General features: G+C 46.4%; 2 long non-coding RNA genes across 3 annotated transcripts; one reads left to right on the top strand and one right to left on the bottom strand.

Moving 5' to 3' along the window:
- Window positions 1–85: 85 nt before the first annotated feature.
- On the top strand, window positions 86–5830 carry LOC311591757. The gene is made up of 2 exons (XR_014777189.1): window positions 86–541; window positions 4399–5830. It is a non-coding gene; the product is annotated as an uncharacterized lncRNA (long non-coding RNA).
- Window positions 5831–10503: 4673 nt separating this feature from the next.
- On the bottom strand, window positions 10504–16033 carry LOC311591754. 2 transcript variants are annotated; one of them, XR_014777186.1, is made up of 4 exons: window positions 15322–16033; window positions 13111–13246; window positions 11640–11867; window positions 10504–10843 (listed from the first exon to the last, which is right to left on the bottom strand). It is a non-coding gene; the product is annotated as an uncharacterized lncRNA (long non-coding RNA). The 2 variants fall into 2 exon arrangements; XR_014777187.1 differs by having other exon boundaries at window positions 11640–11864.
- Between the last annotated feature and the right edge of the window lie 491 nt (window positions 16034–16524).

The following is a 16524-nucleotide window of genomic DNA, read 5'->3' as shown; positions in this document are numbered from 1 at the left end:
ACTCAGACTCCTAGGGCACATAGCTTAGTAAGGACAAAGCTCCTGGGGAGGCCTGGAATGTCCTTCAGCCAGCCTGGGTGTAATAAACATGTCAGGGCTTGTTTCAAAGCCCAGTGTAGGACATGTCAGGGCTTGTTTCAAAGCCCAGCGTAGAAAATAGCTGACAGCCCAAAAAGCTGACGTCTGACCAGATGTGTGAGTGATAGATAAAACCTTAGTAGTAAGTTCTGACCTAGGAGCAGCCAGGACTGCAAGTTGGTGATAAGAGTGCCGCAGAAAGCTAGATGTGTGAATTAGAGAGGGTAAGGCTAAAGTAAGTATAAAAACCCTGAGAAGAAGCAGCCAGCTCTCTTCGCTCTCTCTTCTCTTCGCTCGCTAGCTCTCTAGCTCTCTCTCTCGCTGTCACCATGATTACCTAAAATGCTACCAGCCGATGGGTGCTCTCCCAGGATGGAGCAGACAGACATGCTGTCAGAAAACAACCCGAGAACTGAATCAAGTCGCAGCAGCGAACCTGTTCGACAGAACTTCACGATATCAGGTCGTATACCCTAATGGCATAAGCTCCCAGAACATTGATATTATAAGATGCTAAATGTTACTCCTATTAGAATTAGGATAGTGTTAAGAGTTAATGGAATGGTATTGGTGGCTTGGCCTTGGAGCCTTAGCCGCTGCCTTTTGTTGTAGTTGCCTTTGTATTGCTAATAAACCTCTCTTGCTAAATCGTACCACTTGCTCTTGGCCTGACTCTTTTGTTCCGGATTCTGAGTGTAAACTCTCTGCTCGCGACAGCTGGCGTAGTCGGCAGGATCTGGAACAAGGCTGGCGAAAGGATTAGTTTATGCTAACTTTCCCCAATTTACAAAGGGCTTGCATGTAATCTGGCTGAAAACTTATATCGAGTTACCAGGTGATTACCGGACTCCTCGATGCCAGAGGAGCGGGGAAAGCCTGGGTCCGAAAACACCACCCTCCCTAAGGGTGCGGAAGTAGGACGAACTCAGTGCCCGATGCCAACTTAAGAGCTGGTTAATGGCACAGAGGAAAGAAACTCAATATAAGGCAACTAAAATTCAAACAAATGCTGAAATTTTTCAGTAAACGAATTGAAAGATTGGCCGATCTAAAATTTGAAAAATTAATCAAGAGCACTCAAACAAGTAACCTTCAGTGGTACCTTAGGAAAAGAGAGATTAAACTGCTATACTGGTTGGCAAATAAGCTGTGGAAATGAAGTCTTTAATTCAAAAAACGAGAGGTTTACATCTAAATCCAGCCACAGGAAGCCCCCCAGAAACTGCAGAGGAATAGAAATGGTTGGGAACAGCCCAGGCAGTTAAAAATAGAATTGGCATGAAACCTACTGATGTAAGAATAGGTCTTATCGACCCATCAGTAGTGCAACTGCTGGTGAACAGGCGCCTAAGAATGAAGTACCAGCAATTTTGGTGAAAACTATACAGGATATAGACAAGGACCGAATTATGGGCAAAAGGCTAGCCATGAATATAGTGAGGAAAAAGAAGAACCTGGCCAGTTCATCTGAACCCTCATACTCTTTCCCGGTAGTAACTACAAGTAAAAGGACTCCAATCAGGAACATTGCCAGTCGTCTGAATCCCCTCAGCGATGGCAGACAGCCCCACTATATCCCGGGAACAGAGGTCAAAGAGTCCAGACCATACTCCCCACAGGAGATGGCAGATTTAAGACGGGAATATGCCCAAAATGGTCAGAAAGATGCACAATACATGGTCAGATTGTGGGAAAAAGGGGCTGACACAATCATTCTAACAGAAAAGGAGATGGGACAAAGTAGGGGAATCATAGAGAGCCCGTCTATCTATGAAGCATTGGAACATGTGTTGGACACCGCTAAAGGTGACACACACCCACTCCTGAATTGGATAACTGCAGCCTGGCGCTTAGCTTTCCCCACCCTAGATCTAACACAATTTGAAACAGCAGGTAGATGGACAACTTATGCAGAGGCAATTAACATTTGCAGGAAACTGGGTATTCTATGGTTCATATATAATGAGGCTAACACACCCCAGGCAGCACCATTTTTGCCATCCTTCAAGCGAATTATAGTTAAAGGAGCTCCACAACATCTGAAAATGAGCTTGACAGGAAGCATTCAGGGCTGCCAAACAGTGGCAGAAGCTATTAATTTCTTTAAAGGCTTCAGAGAATTAGAACAAGAACGAGTGATATCTTTCCAAGCGAAAGTCAAACCTAGAGAGCAGTGATAAGACCTTTCCTGAGGACAAGATCTTTTTTTAGGCAACGGGGGCCACAGGGCTCCTCACCCACAAGCACAAGTCAGACAATGGCAACGGAACCAGAATGGCAGGACCTAGACTCCAGACCATTTGTTAACTTCCCAATAGATATAAATGGAAAATTACAACCAGTAAGGTGGCTACTAGATACAGGAAGTCAAATTAGTATTATAAACTGCCACCCAAACCAAAACAAAGGATTTAAAAATATACAGGTACAAGGAGTAAATTCAACTAAAACAGTACCAGTTATTAAGGTAACAGTAGACTTATTTGGTAAAAAATATGAGTTAGACATGGCAAGCTTTACTGCACCCTCAAGTGTTTTAGGAATAGATCATATTAAGATGCTTTTTCCAAAATTTTTGCAAATCAAAAATATTAAAAAATTCTTCACTAATTTAGCAGAAGTAAAAATAGAACCCGTAAGGTTACCAGAAATTAAGCCCTCCTTCACCCCACAATATCCTATTAAAGGGGGAATAGAGGACATTACAAACACCTTAAGGGAACTGCTTAAAGAAGGTATAGTGACACCTACCCAAAGCTTTAATTATAATTCACCCGTTTGGCCAGTATTAAAGCCAAATGGCAAATGGAGATTTACAGTAGATTATAGGAAAATTAATGAATTAAGTCCAAAAATGCCAGGAACCTTACCTGACATTGAGGATATATTTTTAAGAATAAGACAAAATGGATGGCAACTATAGATCTCTCAGATATGTTCTTTGGAATACCATTGCATCCAGCATCACAGGAAATAACAACTTTTACCTGGCAGTCAAAGCAATATAAATTTTTAAGACTGCCTCAAGGCTATTTAAACAGTCCAATTATAGCCCACACCACCCTAATGAAAACCCTGGAGGACTTTGATAGTCAGGGGGTGGAGTTAGTATCTTATATTGATGATTTGATGATTTATGGATAGGACAAAGACAAAATTCAAGATACAGTAAAAGATTTAATACAACATTTAAGAGATAAAGGATGGACTATTAATCAAACCAAGGTTCAAGGACCTAGCAAACAAGTAAAATTTCTAGGAGTACATTGGTCCACAGAAGGACCTAAAATACCAGAAGAAGTTATTAGTAAACTAGATACACTGGAACAGCCTAAAGATAAGCAGCAGGTGCACCACCTGATAGGACTGTTTGGCTACTGGCGCCAACACATTCCTTATCAGCAACTCCTACTGCAGCCTCTTTACAAAATTATCAAAAAAGCTCAAGACTTTGAATGGTCAGAAGCACAGGAACAGGCGGTCAGAACCATGATTGAACTAATCAGACAGTACCAATCCCTTGGCTATATTAATAAGGAAGATACAGTAATAATAGAAGTATTGTATACAAAGGGATATGGTAATTGGAATATCTTTGCAAAAGGAAGTAGATTAACACCAATTGGCTTTTACTGCAAAAAGTTCCCATGGTCAGAAAATAAATACTCTCTATTTGAGAGGACCATCTGGGCTACATATGAGGCATGCAGAACTGCCCACTCACTAATAAAGAATAACCCAACTGTGATTTGAACAGAAATGCCCATTATAGACTGGATTAAAGCACCAGGAGAAGCCTGGGCAGGACAACCCATGGAAGGCAAAGTACTTCACTGGAAGTGGTACCTGTCAGACTTTTTCAGACACAATAAAGTATCAACCCAGGGTTGTATATCCCAAGCCTCAGAAGAAGTTCTGAGATCAGGAAATACAGAAAACCCAACCTGGTTGATACCACCTAGTCTTATACCTAAGGGCGCTGAACCTGGCCCAGATCAGACCATTGGTCTGTGGGGCACTAAGGAGTTCAGCAAGAATATACCAAATGCATGGTTTATGGATGGGTCATCAACAACTACTAATAATATAGTGAAGTGGAAAGCTGCAGCCTATAGGCCAGAAGATGGTAAGGTCATAACTGACCAAGGAACTGGAAAGTCAGTGCAACATGCAGAAGTAATTAGCAGCTAGACAAACAAAGCAGGAAAATAGGATATGTTCCCCACTATATGGATGGTGGGAATGGTTTAAAGAAATGGTAATGGTAGCAGGCATTGCTATTGTTGTCATTATTCTTGCAAAATTTGCTTTATCATGCAGAAATAGAAGAAAATATGCCAAACTTCGGAAAAGGACCCAGTGGAAGACGGTGTGACCCATTACAGCGCAACGGACCCCGCATTTTCATCTCATACTTCTACCACAGGCATTTTGACGAAATCAATGATCTTCTACATAGAATGGGATTGGCATTTGGACACATTGGAGAAGAATCCTGTCATTTCTGTCGACACAGATTCTCATCCATGTTCCTTTCAGGCCCCCCGGATGATGATAAATTGTTATTTTTAATGAATCATTTTGTACATCACCCTTTGGATAATATGCGAAGTCACCCAGTAGAAAAAATAGTACATATGTTAGCAAGCCTATTATCTTGTTATATTATGAAAGGATCTCATACTCATTATAGTTTATGTAAGGCAATGATAAGACATGACCCTTATAAAGCTAGAATGTTATTATATGGAGATTATTATTGCAGTTGTGCAGTGGAACATGTTTATACCCCAAAATAGCTTACAATCATGGGCAATTAGAGCACCTGATAGCACCAATGATGGATGAAATGTTATTAGAATTTGCAGCCTTTAAAACATGGTATGAAATGAATAGAAGATATAGAATTTTAAAACGTTTGCATATGGAAGCTAAGTTAAGGAAACAATTTACTTTAATTACTAGAAGTTTGCGCCATTATGACTTTGTAAACCCCAGCCCTGTGAGGCAACTGTTTAACCATCAATAGCCAACAATTGATGGCTTAACCAGGATGACACCTTTCATGTTGACATCATTTCAGGTGTCAGGGGGTGGAATGTAATAAACATGTCAGGGCTTGTTTCAAAGCCCAGTGTAGGACATGTCAGGGCTTGTTTCAAAGCCCAGCGTAGAAAATAGCTGACAGCCCAAAAAGCTGACGTCTGACCAGATGTGTGAGTGATAGATAAAACCTTAGTAGTAAGTTCTGACCTAGGAGCAGCCAGGACTGCAAGTTGGTGATAAGAGTGCCGCAGAAAGCTAGATGTGTGAATTAGAGAGGGTAAGGCTAAAGTAAGTATAAAAACCCTGAGAAGAAGCAGCCAGCTCTCTTCGCTCTCTCTTCTCTTCGCTCGCTAGCTCTCTAGCTCTCTCTCTCGCTGTCACCATGATTACCTAAAATGCTACCAGCCGATGGGTGCTCTCCCAGGATGGAGCAGACAGACATGCTGTCAGAAAACAACCCGAGAACTGAATCAAGTCGCAGCAGCGAACCTGTTCGACAGAACTTCACGATATCAGGTCGTATACCCTAATGGCATAAGCTCCCAGAACATTGATATTATAAGATGCTAAATGTTACTCCTATTAGAATTAGGATAGTGTTAAGAGTTAATGGAATGGTATTGGTGGCTTGGCCTTGGAGCCTTAGCCGCTGCCTTTTGTTGTAGTTGCCTTTGTATTGCTAATAAACCTCTCTTGCTAAATCGTACCACTTGCTCTTGGCCTGACTCTTTTGTTCCGGATTCTGAGTGTAAACTCTCTGCTCGCGACACTGGGGCAGCTCTGGCGAGAAGAAAACCATGGGGTAGCGGTGGGCTAAATGCCCTGGCAGTGGGGGAAGCACTGCTCAGTTGACCCCTGGGCCCTGCCCCACCACCATAGCCTCCACAGTTATGTGCCTCCCCACCCCAAGCCCTGAGCCTGACACTCTGCCTTTGCTGCTGCCTCGGGCTGCATGGCTCCATGTCTTTCAGCACCTTGGACCCTGAGAGCGATGTGTCTGCATGCGAGTCTGCCAGACTTTGAGCTGCTGGTGCTACAAGCGTCTGTGGCCTCGGATGGACCTAAGCCGGAGGAAGCCGCTGACCCCACCCATGCTTAATGGGGTGGTTTGCCACCAGCCATGTGCTCTGGACCTCAGATGGACAGGTGTTTCCACAAAAAGCAGCTCATGCGTTTTCTGAACCGACTGTAAGGCTTGCAGGAGTTGGTGCTTTCTGGGTGGTCCTGGCACTCCACCTCTGCCCTGGGCTCCACCCCACTGCCTGCACCGTGCTTCTTGGACCTCCATTGGATTAAAGATGTAAAAGACTACCAGTTCCTGGACCTCTTGCCCTCATTTCACCGCCTAACGTGAGGCCAGGTTATTTTCTTCATGACTTGACACTCCTCAGTTTAATATCTTGGGATTTCTGCCCCGGGACTTGAGCCAGCCTTCCCTTTTCCCACCTGCACTGATATCTTTGGGGATCTTTCCTTCCCATCTCTGCCTTCCACCTGCTACGTTGTCCATCCCCTTGGGGGCGTGGGTCAAGAGGTACAGGGGAGGTGCTGAGCCAAAGGGATGGTGGGGTGGTGAAGGTGCAAGTCTTTAGTAGAGAAGAGTGAGGGGGCAGGATACTGGGAGCCATGGGGCTGTGGGAGGTGATGGATGGGTGCGGGGAGGGCAGAGAGCAGACCAACAGGGTTCAGGGAACAAAGACCAGTTGGGTGGGATGGGGGTCCAAAAAGGGGAAACCAGAGGAGCAGTTGGGGATCCAGTAGTTAGATAGGGGGCTCTATAAACCAGGAAATGCCAGGACTGGGGCCCGGGAGAGGAGCAGATGTGGGGCTCGTTCCCTCTCTGTGGGGTTGCTCCTCTCCCTTCCCCCTGTCCAGATTTCAGTTCTTTCCCTGACCCTGACTCCTTGAACGTCACTGAAAATGGCAGCTATTACAAGGAGTGGGGGCTGCGAGTCAACCTGCTGTTCAGCTTGTGGCCCAGGGGAGTGGTGAGGGATAGCCCAGACCCCTGCTTGGCTCTCTACACCGTACTTGAACATTCATCTGTACTTAACCAGGGGACTGTGATGTGAGGGGACCAGCTTGACCTAAACTGGGCTAATGGGCACTCCGTTTGGACTGTCCCACCCCCAGCTCTCTTGCATTGCTGTCCCAAACAGCTCTACCACTCTGACCTGATGGTGGATTTCAGCTTAAAGATGGGCAAGATGGGACTCCTCCAGTGTTGGCTCAGTTTATTAACAATTGAACTTTATTATACAACCCAACTAACACACACAAGAAGAAAAAAAAGGTTAAAGGGATAGAAGAGTAAACTTCCTTGAATCTTTTGGCAGGACGGGTCCTTAGGTGTCTCTGTCCCACGAGCTGGTCCAGTCCCTTTCTCTCTCTCCGCCCCTCCTCCTTCTCTCCTTCTACCTCTTGTTTTTCTCTCCCCCATCTTCCCAGTCATATGCAAAGGGCGGTCCCTCCTCCCTTCGAGGGTCAATTAGGAAAACAATAGCCACGGTGGGGTTCCTAGGTAGGCTTCCTGAATTCCAAGCCCAGGAAGGCTCCAAACAGTCTCTCACAAGGTATTCATGGTGTGCCCCAGGGGTAAAAGCCCGCCAAGACTGCTTCCACCTGCGACAAAGCTTAATCTTTCCCACACTCCAGCTTGGCTCATCCCATTCTTTCATTGTCATGGAAACGTGTGTCCCATTTGCCCAGGGAACTGCCACTCCTGGTTGCCATGGAAATAGCAGCCAATGGACCCTTCCAGAAATCAGTGCTAAGACTGGAAACAGTCCCTCTTAGTTGCTGTGGGAACTTAGTTAACAGACTCTTGGCACCTCCCCCTCTCCCCTCTCCCCACCCCTTTCCTTCTTCCAGTGTGAGTGTGGGGTTTCAAGAGCCTGAGGGAGGAGTTGGGTCCAGGTCCCACTCAATTTAGACCAGGAGGAACCGGATTGTACCACATGGGGGTGGGGGAGGGGAATCTATCCACATACCTCAGTTTACAGGAAGGTGCGTGGGTTGGAGGTGGGTGCTGGGCAGACCAAAGGCAGATGGGAGGGGTGTGCCTGGGGTTGGAGAAAGGCTTGACCTTGGGAGAACTTGAGGGAGGGAAGAAAGCACCCCGGCAAGGGGCAAGTGTGGGACCCAGCTGGTCTGGACCCTTAAACCCCCAAATCTGTACAATACGGTTTGCTATAGAACTCAGAATCTTCAAAAAACAAAAAACAAAAAAACAAAAAAAAAAAACAAAATCAAAAAACAAATGAACAAAAACATATGAAATAAACCAAAACCCCACTGCTTTAAGTTCAGTGATGATTATTATATTCTCATAAAACCACGCACCGCAATGTCAGGAATCCGGTTTATGGTGTTTTTTTTTTCTCTTCAATTTATTTATTTATTATGTATACAGTGTTCTGCCTGCATGCACATCTGCACACCAGAAGAGGGCACCAGATCGCATTATAGATTGCTGTGAGCCACCATGTGTTTGCTGGGAATTGAACTCAGGACCTCTGGAAGAGGTCATTGTTTCCTTGTTTCAGTTCTTAGATGAATGTCTTAAGAACACAAATCAGGGTTGGAGAGATGGCTCAGAGGTTAAGTGCACTGTCCGCTCTTCCAGAGGTCCTGAGTTCAATTCCCAGCAAACACATGGTGGCTCACAGCAATCTATAATGCGATCTGGTGCCCTCTTCTGGTGTGCAGATGTGCATGCAGGCAGAGCACTGTATACATAATAAATAAATAAATTGAAGAGAAAAAAAAAAACCACAAACCGGATTCCTGACATTGCGGTGCCTGGTTTTATGAGAATATAATAATCATCACTGAACTTAAAGCAGTGGGGTTTTGGTTTATTTCATATGTTTTTGTTCATTTGTTTTTTGTTTTTTGTTTGTTTTTGTTTGTTTGTTTTTTGAAGATTCTGAGTTCTATAGCAAACTGTATTGTACAGATTTGGGGGTTTAAGGGTCCAGACCAGCTGGGTCCCACACTTGCCCCTTGCCGGGGTGCTTTCTTCCCTCCCTCAAGTTCTCCCAAGGTCAAGCCTTTCTCCAACCCCAGGCCCACCCCTCCCATCTGCCTTTGGTCTGCCCAGCACCCACCTCCAACCCACGCACCTTCCTGTAAACTGAGGTATGTGGATAGATTCCCCTCCCCCACCCCCATGTGGTACAATCCGGATCCCCCTGGTCTAAATTGAGTGGGACCTGGACCCAACTCCTCCCTCAGGCTCTTGAAACCCCACACTCACACTGGAAGAAGGAAAGGGGTGGGGAGAGGGGGAGGTGCCAAGAGTCTGTTAACTGAGTTCCCACAGCAACTAAGAGGGACTGTTTCCAGTCTTAGCGCTGATTTCTGGAAGGGTCCATTGGCTGCTATTCCCATGGCAACCAGGAGTGGCAGTTCCCTGGGCAAATGGGACACACGTTTCCATGACAATGAAAGAATGGGATGAGCCAAGCTGGAGGAGTCCCATCTTGCCCATCTTTAAGCTGAAATCCACCATCAGGTCAGAGTGGTAGAGCTGTTTGGGACAGCAATGCAAGAGAGCTGGGGGTGGGACAGTCCAAACGGAGTGCCCATTAGCCCAGTTTAGGTCAAGCTGGTCCCCTCACATCACAGTCCCCTGGTTAAGTACAGATGAATGTTCAAGTACGGTGTAGAGAGCCAAGCAGGGGTCTGGGCTATCCCTCACCACTCCCCTGGGCCACAAGCTGAACAGCAGGTTGACTCGCAGCCCCCACTCCTTGTAATAGCTGCCATTTTCAGTGACGTTCAAGGAGTCAGGGTCAGGGAAAGAACTGAAATCTGGACAGGGGGAAGGGAGAGGAGCAACCCCACAGAGAGGGAACGAGCCCCACATCTGCTCCTCTCCCGGGCCCCAGTCCTGGCATTTCCTGGTTTATAGAGCCCCCTATCTAACTACTGGATCCCCAACTGCTCCTCTGGTTTCCCCTTTTTGGACCCCCATCCCACCCAACTGGTCTTTGTTCCCTGAACCCTGTTGGTCTGCTCTCTGCCCTCCCCGCACCCATCCATCACCTCCCACAGCCCCATGGCTCCCAGTATCCTGCCCCCTCACTCTTCTCTACTAAAGACTTGCACCTTCACCACCCCACCATCCCTTTGGCTCAGCACCTCCCCTGTACCTCTTGACCCACGCCCCCAAGGGGATGGACAACGTAGCAGGTGGAAGGCAGAGATGGGAAGGAAAGATCCCCAAAGATATCAGTGCAGGTGGGAAAAGGGAAGGCTGGCTCAAGTCCCGGGGCAGAAATCCCAAGATATTAAACTGAGGAGTGTCAAGTCATGAAGAAAATAACCTGGCCTCACGTTAGGCGGTGAAATGAGGGCAAGAGGTCCAGGAACTGGTAGTCTTTTACATCTTTAATCCAATGGAGGTCCAAGAAGCACGGTGCAGGCAGTGGGGTGGAGCCCAGGGCAGAGGTGGAGTGCCAGGACCACCCAGAAAGCACCAACTCCTGCAAGCCTTACAGTCGGTTCAGAAAACGCATGAGCTGCTTTTTGTGGAAACACCTGTCCATCTGAGGTCCAGAGCACATGGCTGATGGCAAACCACCCCATTAAGCATGGGTGGGGTCAGCGGCTTCCTCCGGCTTAGGTCCATCCGAGGCCACAGACGCTTGTAGCACCAGCAGCTCAAAGTCTGGCAGACTCGCATGCAGACACATCGCTCTCAGGGTCCAAGGTGCTGAAAGACATGGAGCCATGCAGCCCGAGGCAGCAGCAAAGGCAGAGTGTCAGGCTCAGGGCTTGGGGTGGGGAGGCACATAACTGTGGAGGCTATGGTGGTGGGGCAGGGCCCAGGGGTCAACTGAGCAGTGCTTCCCCCACTGCCAGGGCATTTAGCCCACCGCTACCCCATGGTTTTCTTCTCGCCAGAGCTGCCCCAGGCTGGCTGAAGGACATTCCAGGCCTCCCCAGGAGCTTTGTCCTTACTAAGCTATGTGCCCTAGGAGTCTGAGTCTGTGTCTGAGTCCTAGGAGGAAGAAGAGGTATCAGGCACCCGCTCCAGCAGCTGGCACATATGCTTGAAACGCTCGAGTTTCTCCCTCTGTGGTGATAGGAATGGTGCTGCCGGGCCCTCAGCAGAAGCCATAGGTGGCTTGAGTTTCTCCCAGTTCTCGGGAGGGAGCCTAGGGTGGCAGAATGAGAATGCCTGGCTGGGATTCCGAAGCCTGGGGGGTGGGGGGTGGGGGTTAGGGGAGAAGGCCAGGGCTGCCTGGGTCTGCTCCTCAGAGGAGGCAGGCATCTCCACCCACCTTCTTCAAGTGCCTCTCTTGGCCTCCTTTCACCTTTTTCCTTGGGGTCGGGGGTCTCATTCCCTGCCTCCCACTCCTTCTGTTTGGGGGCCCAGACACATGTTCAGGGGGAGGGCCAGCAGGTAAGGTTCCCTTTCTTCTGGGCAGAGGTGGAGGTGGTGGCTCCTCTGTCAGCTTCCATCCACCCCTCACCACTGTCAACCCTGTGGTGCCCTGGACCCTCACCTGCATCCTTGTCCATCCTTCCTGGGTACCTTGGGGGCACTCCCAGCAGTTGGGGATCTCTGAATTGATAGCACCCTCAGCCTTTCCCATCTTCAGGCAGCCAGGGTGGATGATCCCGTTGCAGACTGTATACTCCATGAGGCTCAAACCAAACTTCTCTTCCTCTCCATGCACCTTCCTCCTTCCCAGCTTCCCCACACAGAAGGAACACAGCTGCGCAGCGCACTGCTGAAGCAGGGAAGACTGCTTCATGCGCCCGCCCCACCGACATCCCCAGCTTCTTCAGGTCTCCTCAGAAATGGCAGTCCCCGCACTCAGCACACGCATACAGCTGTGTGTGGAAGCACGGGCACAGCGCACTGCCGAAGCAGGCAAGACCACTTCATGCGCCCGCCCCGCCAACTCCCCCAGTTTCTTCATGTCTCCTCAGAAATGGCAGTCCCCACACTCAGTTCGCACACAGGCCTGGCAGCGGCGGCAGCAGCAGGTTCCGCGTTGGTGCGCTCCAGCCCCAGGGCCCTGGCTGCTCGAAGACATTGGGAGTGTCAACATCACCGAAGACTCTCACGTGTCCCGGGAGCCATCTCCTGGCGGGTAGGCGGCCAGTGGCAACGCAGGGCGGGAAACTCTCGGAAAGCCTAGGTCTATGCTTCCTGAGGGCGCTCGGCCCCTCCCTCCAGGGGAGGGCGGGACAACAGCGAGTGGAGGTCGGGAGCGCCAGGCCAGGCCCTCCCACCGGCTGCTGCAAGGCCCTTCCAAGGGAAGGTCCTGCTCTGGGGGGGGGGGGGCTCAGTCACTCAGCCACTCAAGGCCAACGGGGGGCTCCTTGGGCACAGGGTGCTCAGCTTCTGCCCAGGCCCCATTTAGTCCCGGTACGAGTCTCAGCTCCCCACCCCCACCTCTCCCCAAAGGCCCCAACCTTTAACTGGCCCCTTCTCAGGTCCAACTGTCTAGACGTCCAGGGAAAATCCAGGGCTCCCCACCATTTCCGGGGTTCAAACCCCTCCCACTGCTGGTTCACGGGGGGCGGGGGGAGGGGGGCGGTCGCTGCAACCTACCACCCTCCCCTGGGTCCGCCTGACACACAGAGGCAGGGCAAAGGGGGGGGGTCAGTTTTTTCATTTTTTAACACTGTTGCTTTTCTTTAAAACTTGCAGGGCACATTAAAATTTCTTCTGCAAGACATGTATCAGCTTGCACATGAAAATGACCCTCCATGTCTTCTAGAACTTGACAACGGTCCTCAATATTATGGTCTCCCAGATTGTAGCTTAAAATATAGTATAAGAAATATATTATATATTATTGGAAATTAAGAAAATTTAAGTTATTACATTCAGAGTCTCTAAGAACCATGCCTGATTTATTCACCTCATTCTTCCTCATTCTCATTTGAAATTGCAGAAGAACATCAGTAACAGAGAAACATTTGTCCCCTGACTTTAAAAAGCAAAACATAATTCAGTCCTACCTACAGCAGCTTGGTTCCTGTAGGGCTCCAGCATCACATCCTTGTAGAGACTCTTCTGGGAAGGATCCAGCAAAGCCCACTCTTCCGAGTGAAGTTCACATGCTCATCATCATAGGTCACTGCATCCTAAAGTATGCTGTACATGTGTACACAGAAAGCAGGATACTGACATCACTGTACATGTCTGCACCATTGACAACATAGTCGTGTAACTCTGGTGCTTCCTCCACTCATTTTCAGACACAAAAGTTCTACTGTAACCACCAAGTCATTTTAGAAGGAAACTGAATAACGAGGTTCATCTCCATCAAGGGCCAGCCTTGACACACACATTAGTATTTGCACAGGACACAGTGTTGGCAAATTCCAAAGAACTATCTGATGCTTTATCAATTGAGCTATTTGGTTTTTCTGGCTCTTCTGCTGCCAAAGCCGCTCCTTAGCTAAGGAGTCTATTACCTAAGGGCAGGTGGCTGTGACAGTTTCCTGATGTAAACAGCAGGAGGCTGTAAAAGAAAAACCATAGTTTGCTTTTAAACTTAGTGACTTACTTAGGCATTCAACAGTGGCTTGAAGGAGAGGGGGGAAAAAGAGGAAAAAAAAAGACTTTAAACATACACTCATACAAGTAAAATAAACATGGGCTTTGAACAGCAGATTCCCACAAGCTTTCCTGTGGTGATGGCGTTGGTTTTAGCAGTCTCTTTTGCGAAGAATGCAGCAAATCCAGGCCATCCTCAGGGAACCTTCCACTATATCAGCACACGTAAGCAATGAGACATGCAGACAGGTACACATTCATACACACAAGGGAGTTCCCAATTTTACACACACACACACACACACACACACACACACACACACACACACACCAACAACAACAACATGTAGATATTTAAACATGCATACACATATCTATTCACATGTGAACATATATACACAGACACATAGTAAATGGGTAGGACAGGCTCTAGCAAGCCCCTCTCTCTTTTATTCTTGTCCTATAGGTTTTTATCTTCCCTATACAATCATTACAGAAGAGAATGACAGTAGGACTTTAATTTATTTCACTAGAACTATATCTAACTGAACATTTTTTGCTCATTAAAGTTTAAATAGTAGTTTTATCTATAAGCTCACTGAGTCCCAAGCAGAAGCTTTATCTTTTTCTTATTTCATATGTACATTATGTATTTAAAACAAGAGTTTTTGGTGCCAAGGTTGTTATCAAGAAACAGGGGTCTGTCCTGTCTTGTACAGAAAACCATTTGTTCTTTGTTTTTATATTCATATGGTCTTTCTTATTGTGGTAAACACCTAGGACTCAGCCTGGACTAAACCTAGAATGAATGCATTCCCTTGATCATTAATGTGGTTTAATCTTGCTTTTCTTACTGGTGTAATTCATGTGGTTCGCAGAACTCCTAGCAGTTTTTTGATAATTTGTAGGAGGGCTAGACGTTACTTGAATCTATTCAGAAATCACTATCAGGAACTATATAATCACCTTCATACGATTATGCAGGAGATCTGCATAATGCATTATGCCAGACACAAGAGAGAAGCATGGAAAGACAGTGTAGCAACAGGAAGCAGTTTTGAGGCAAAATAACTTAGGCTTTTCCTAAACCAAGGGATAGAGCTGTGAAAAATGAGTGGGCTGCCTCCAGAGGCTCACAGGCTTGCTTTTGCCAATCCTCCATATCTCTTGGCATTTGTCGTTTCTGTGTCCTTTGAACAGGAAATAGCCTCGCAAGAGAAATGTCAATTAACAGACATAGAGAAAGAACCACACAGATCACACATCAGAGAAATTGTAGGAACAATTACTAACTACAAAAATGATGGGCAAGCTGGGTATCCTTGCTCATGCCTTTAATCCCTGCACTCAGGAGGCAGAGGCAGGTGCCAGCCTGTTCTATGCCATGACGTACATATTAAGATCCTGACTCCCTTCAAAAAAAAAAATCAATCAAACAAACAAACAAAAAAGACAGAAAGAACTCAGAGATCTTTACTGAAGTTCCTACAAAGAATTATACATTCACTCCTGTTTGATATTCATCTTCCATAACCCTGAGGTACCCCAGTTTATACTATAACAATAGTAAGATTTTACTAAAAGGGAATGCATGTTTAAACATTTATAAATGAACAGAAGGAAATAATAGCAATATAAATAAACAAAATAGGACAGGAGAGATGGCTCACCAGTTAAAAGCTCTTGCTGGTATTGAAGATAATTGAGGTAAGCTGGGCATTGGTGGTATACGCCTTTAATCTCAGCACTTGGGAGACAGAGGCAGGCAGATCACTATGAGTTCGAGGCCAGCCCAGTCTGCAAAGTGAGTCCATGACAGCCAAGGCTACACAAAGAAATACTGTGTTGAAAAACCAAAAATAAAAATAAGAAATAAAATAAGAAAAAGAAAAGTGAAGGAAAAAATAATTGAGGTCAATTGTCATTATTTACACGGGGCTCACAACTATTCATTATTCCAAGTTCAGGAGTTCTGACAGCAGTGAGGAGGAGGCACACATGATATACATGTTCATGCATACAGGAAAAACACTCATATTCATTCAAAAGATTCGAACAAATCCTTGTAGGAAGAACGTCACACGCCTGCAATGCAATGACTCAGAAGGCACAGGTCATATTAATATCATGAATACATGCCGTTCTAAAAAACAGAATACACTCTCTGCCAAATTTCAAAGTTCAAGATGTGGATGAAGATAAGCACAATAGCATATGCTACCTTGTACAAAAACCTACATTCCAAGAACTTCCGCTAACTTTATTTAAAAAAAAAAAAATAACAGGGAGCTAGAGAGATGGCTCAGAGGTTAAGAGCACTGACTGCTCTTCCAGAGGTCCTGAGTTCAATTCCCAGTAACCACATGGTGGCTCACAACCATCTGATGCCCTCTTCTGGCCTGCAGATGTACATGAAGGAAGAGCACTATATACATAAGAATAAATAATAAATCTTAAAAAAAAAAATAACAGTAAAAAAACAGCCAGACATGTTGGCCCAAACTAATCCCAGCACTCTGGAGCCAGAGTCAGGGGGATCTCCAAGTTTGACAACTATCTGGTCTACATACTTACTTTCAGGAATGCTAGGACTATACAGAGAAACTTTGTTTCCAAAAACAGAAACAAAAACAACAAATTTAAAAATATAAAAACATCAGACTAGCAAATTAGCTTAGCATTGGGTAGCAATTGGTTCTACTGTATCTTATGTGATTTAGGGATAGAGTGTATACTGGTGCAGGCATGACAGCATGAGAAGGAAGCTAACTGATCAGTTTCAACCACAACACAGTAGACACAAAGAACAGGAAATGGATTGAGTCTTTAGACAATCAAATTTCATCCCCAATAAGGAATCTTGTTGAATGGAT

Source organism: Acomys minous (genome assembly GCF_964271855.1).
Source record: "Acomys minous genome assembly, contig: scaffold_27, whole genome shotgun sequence".
NCBI classification, from domain to species: domain Eukaryota; kingdom Metazoa; phylum Chordata; class Mammalia; order Rodentia; family Muridae; genus Acomys; species Acomys minous.
Note: the sequence above shows the minus strand (reverse complement) of the source record. Positions and strands in the feature narration are given on the sequence as shown.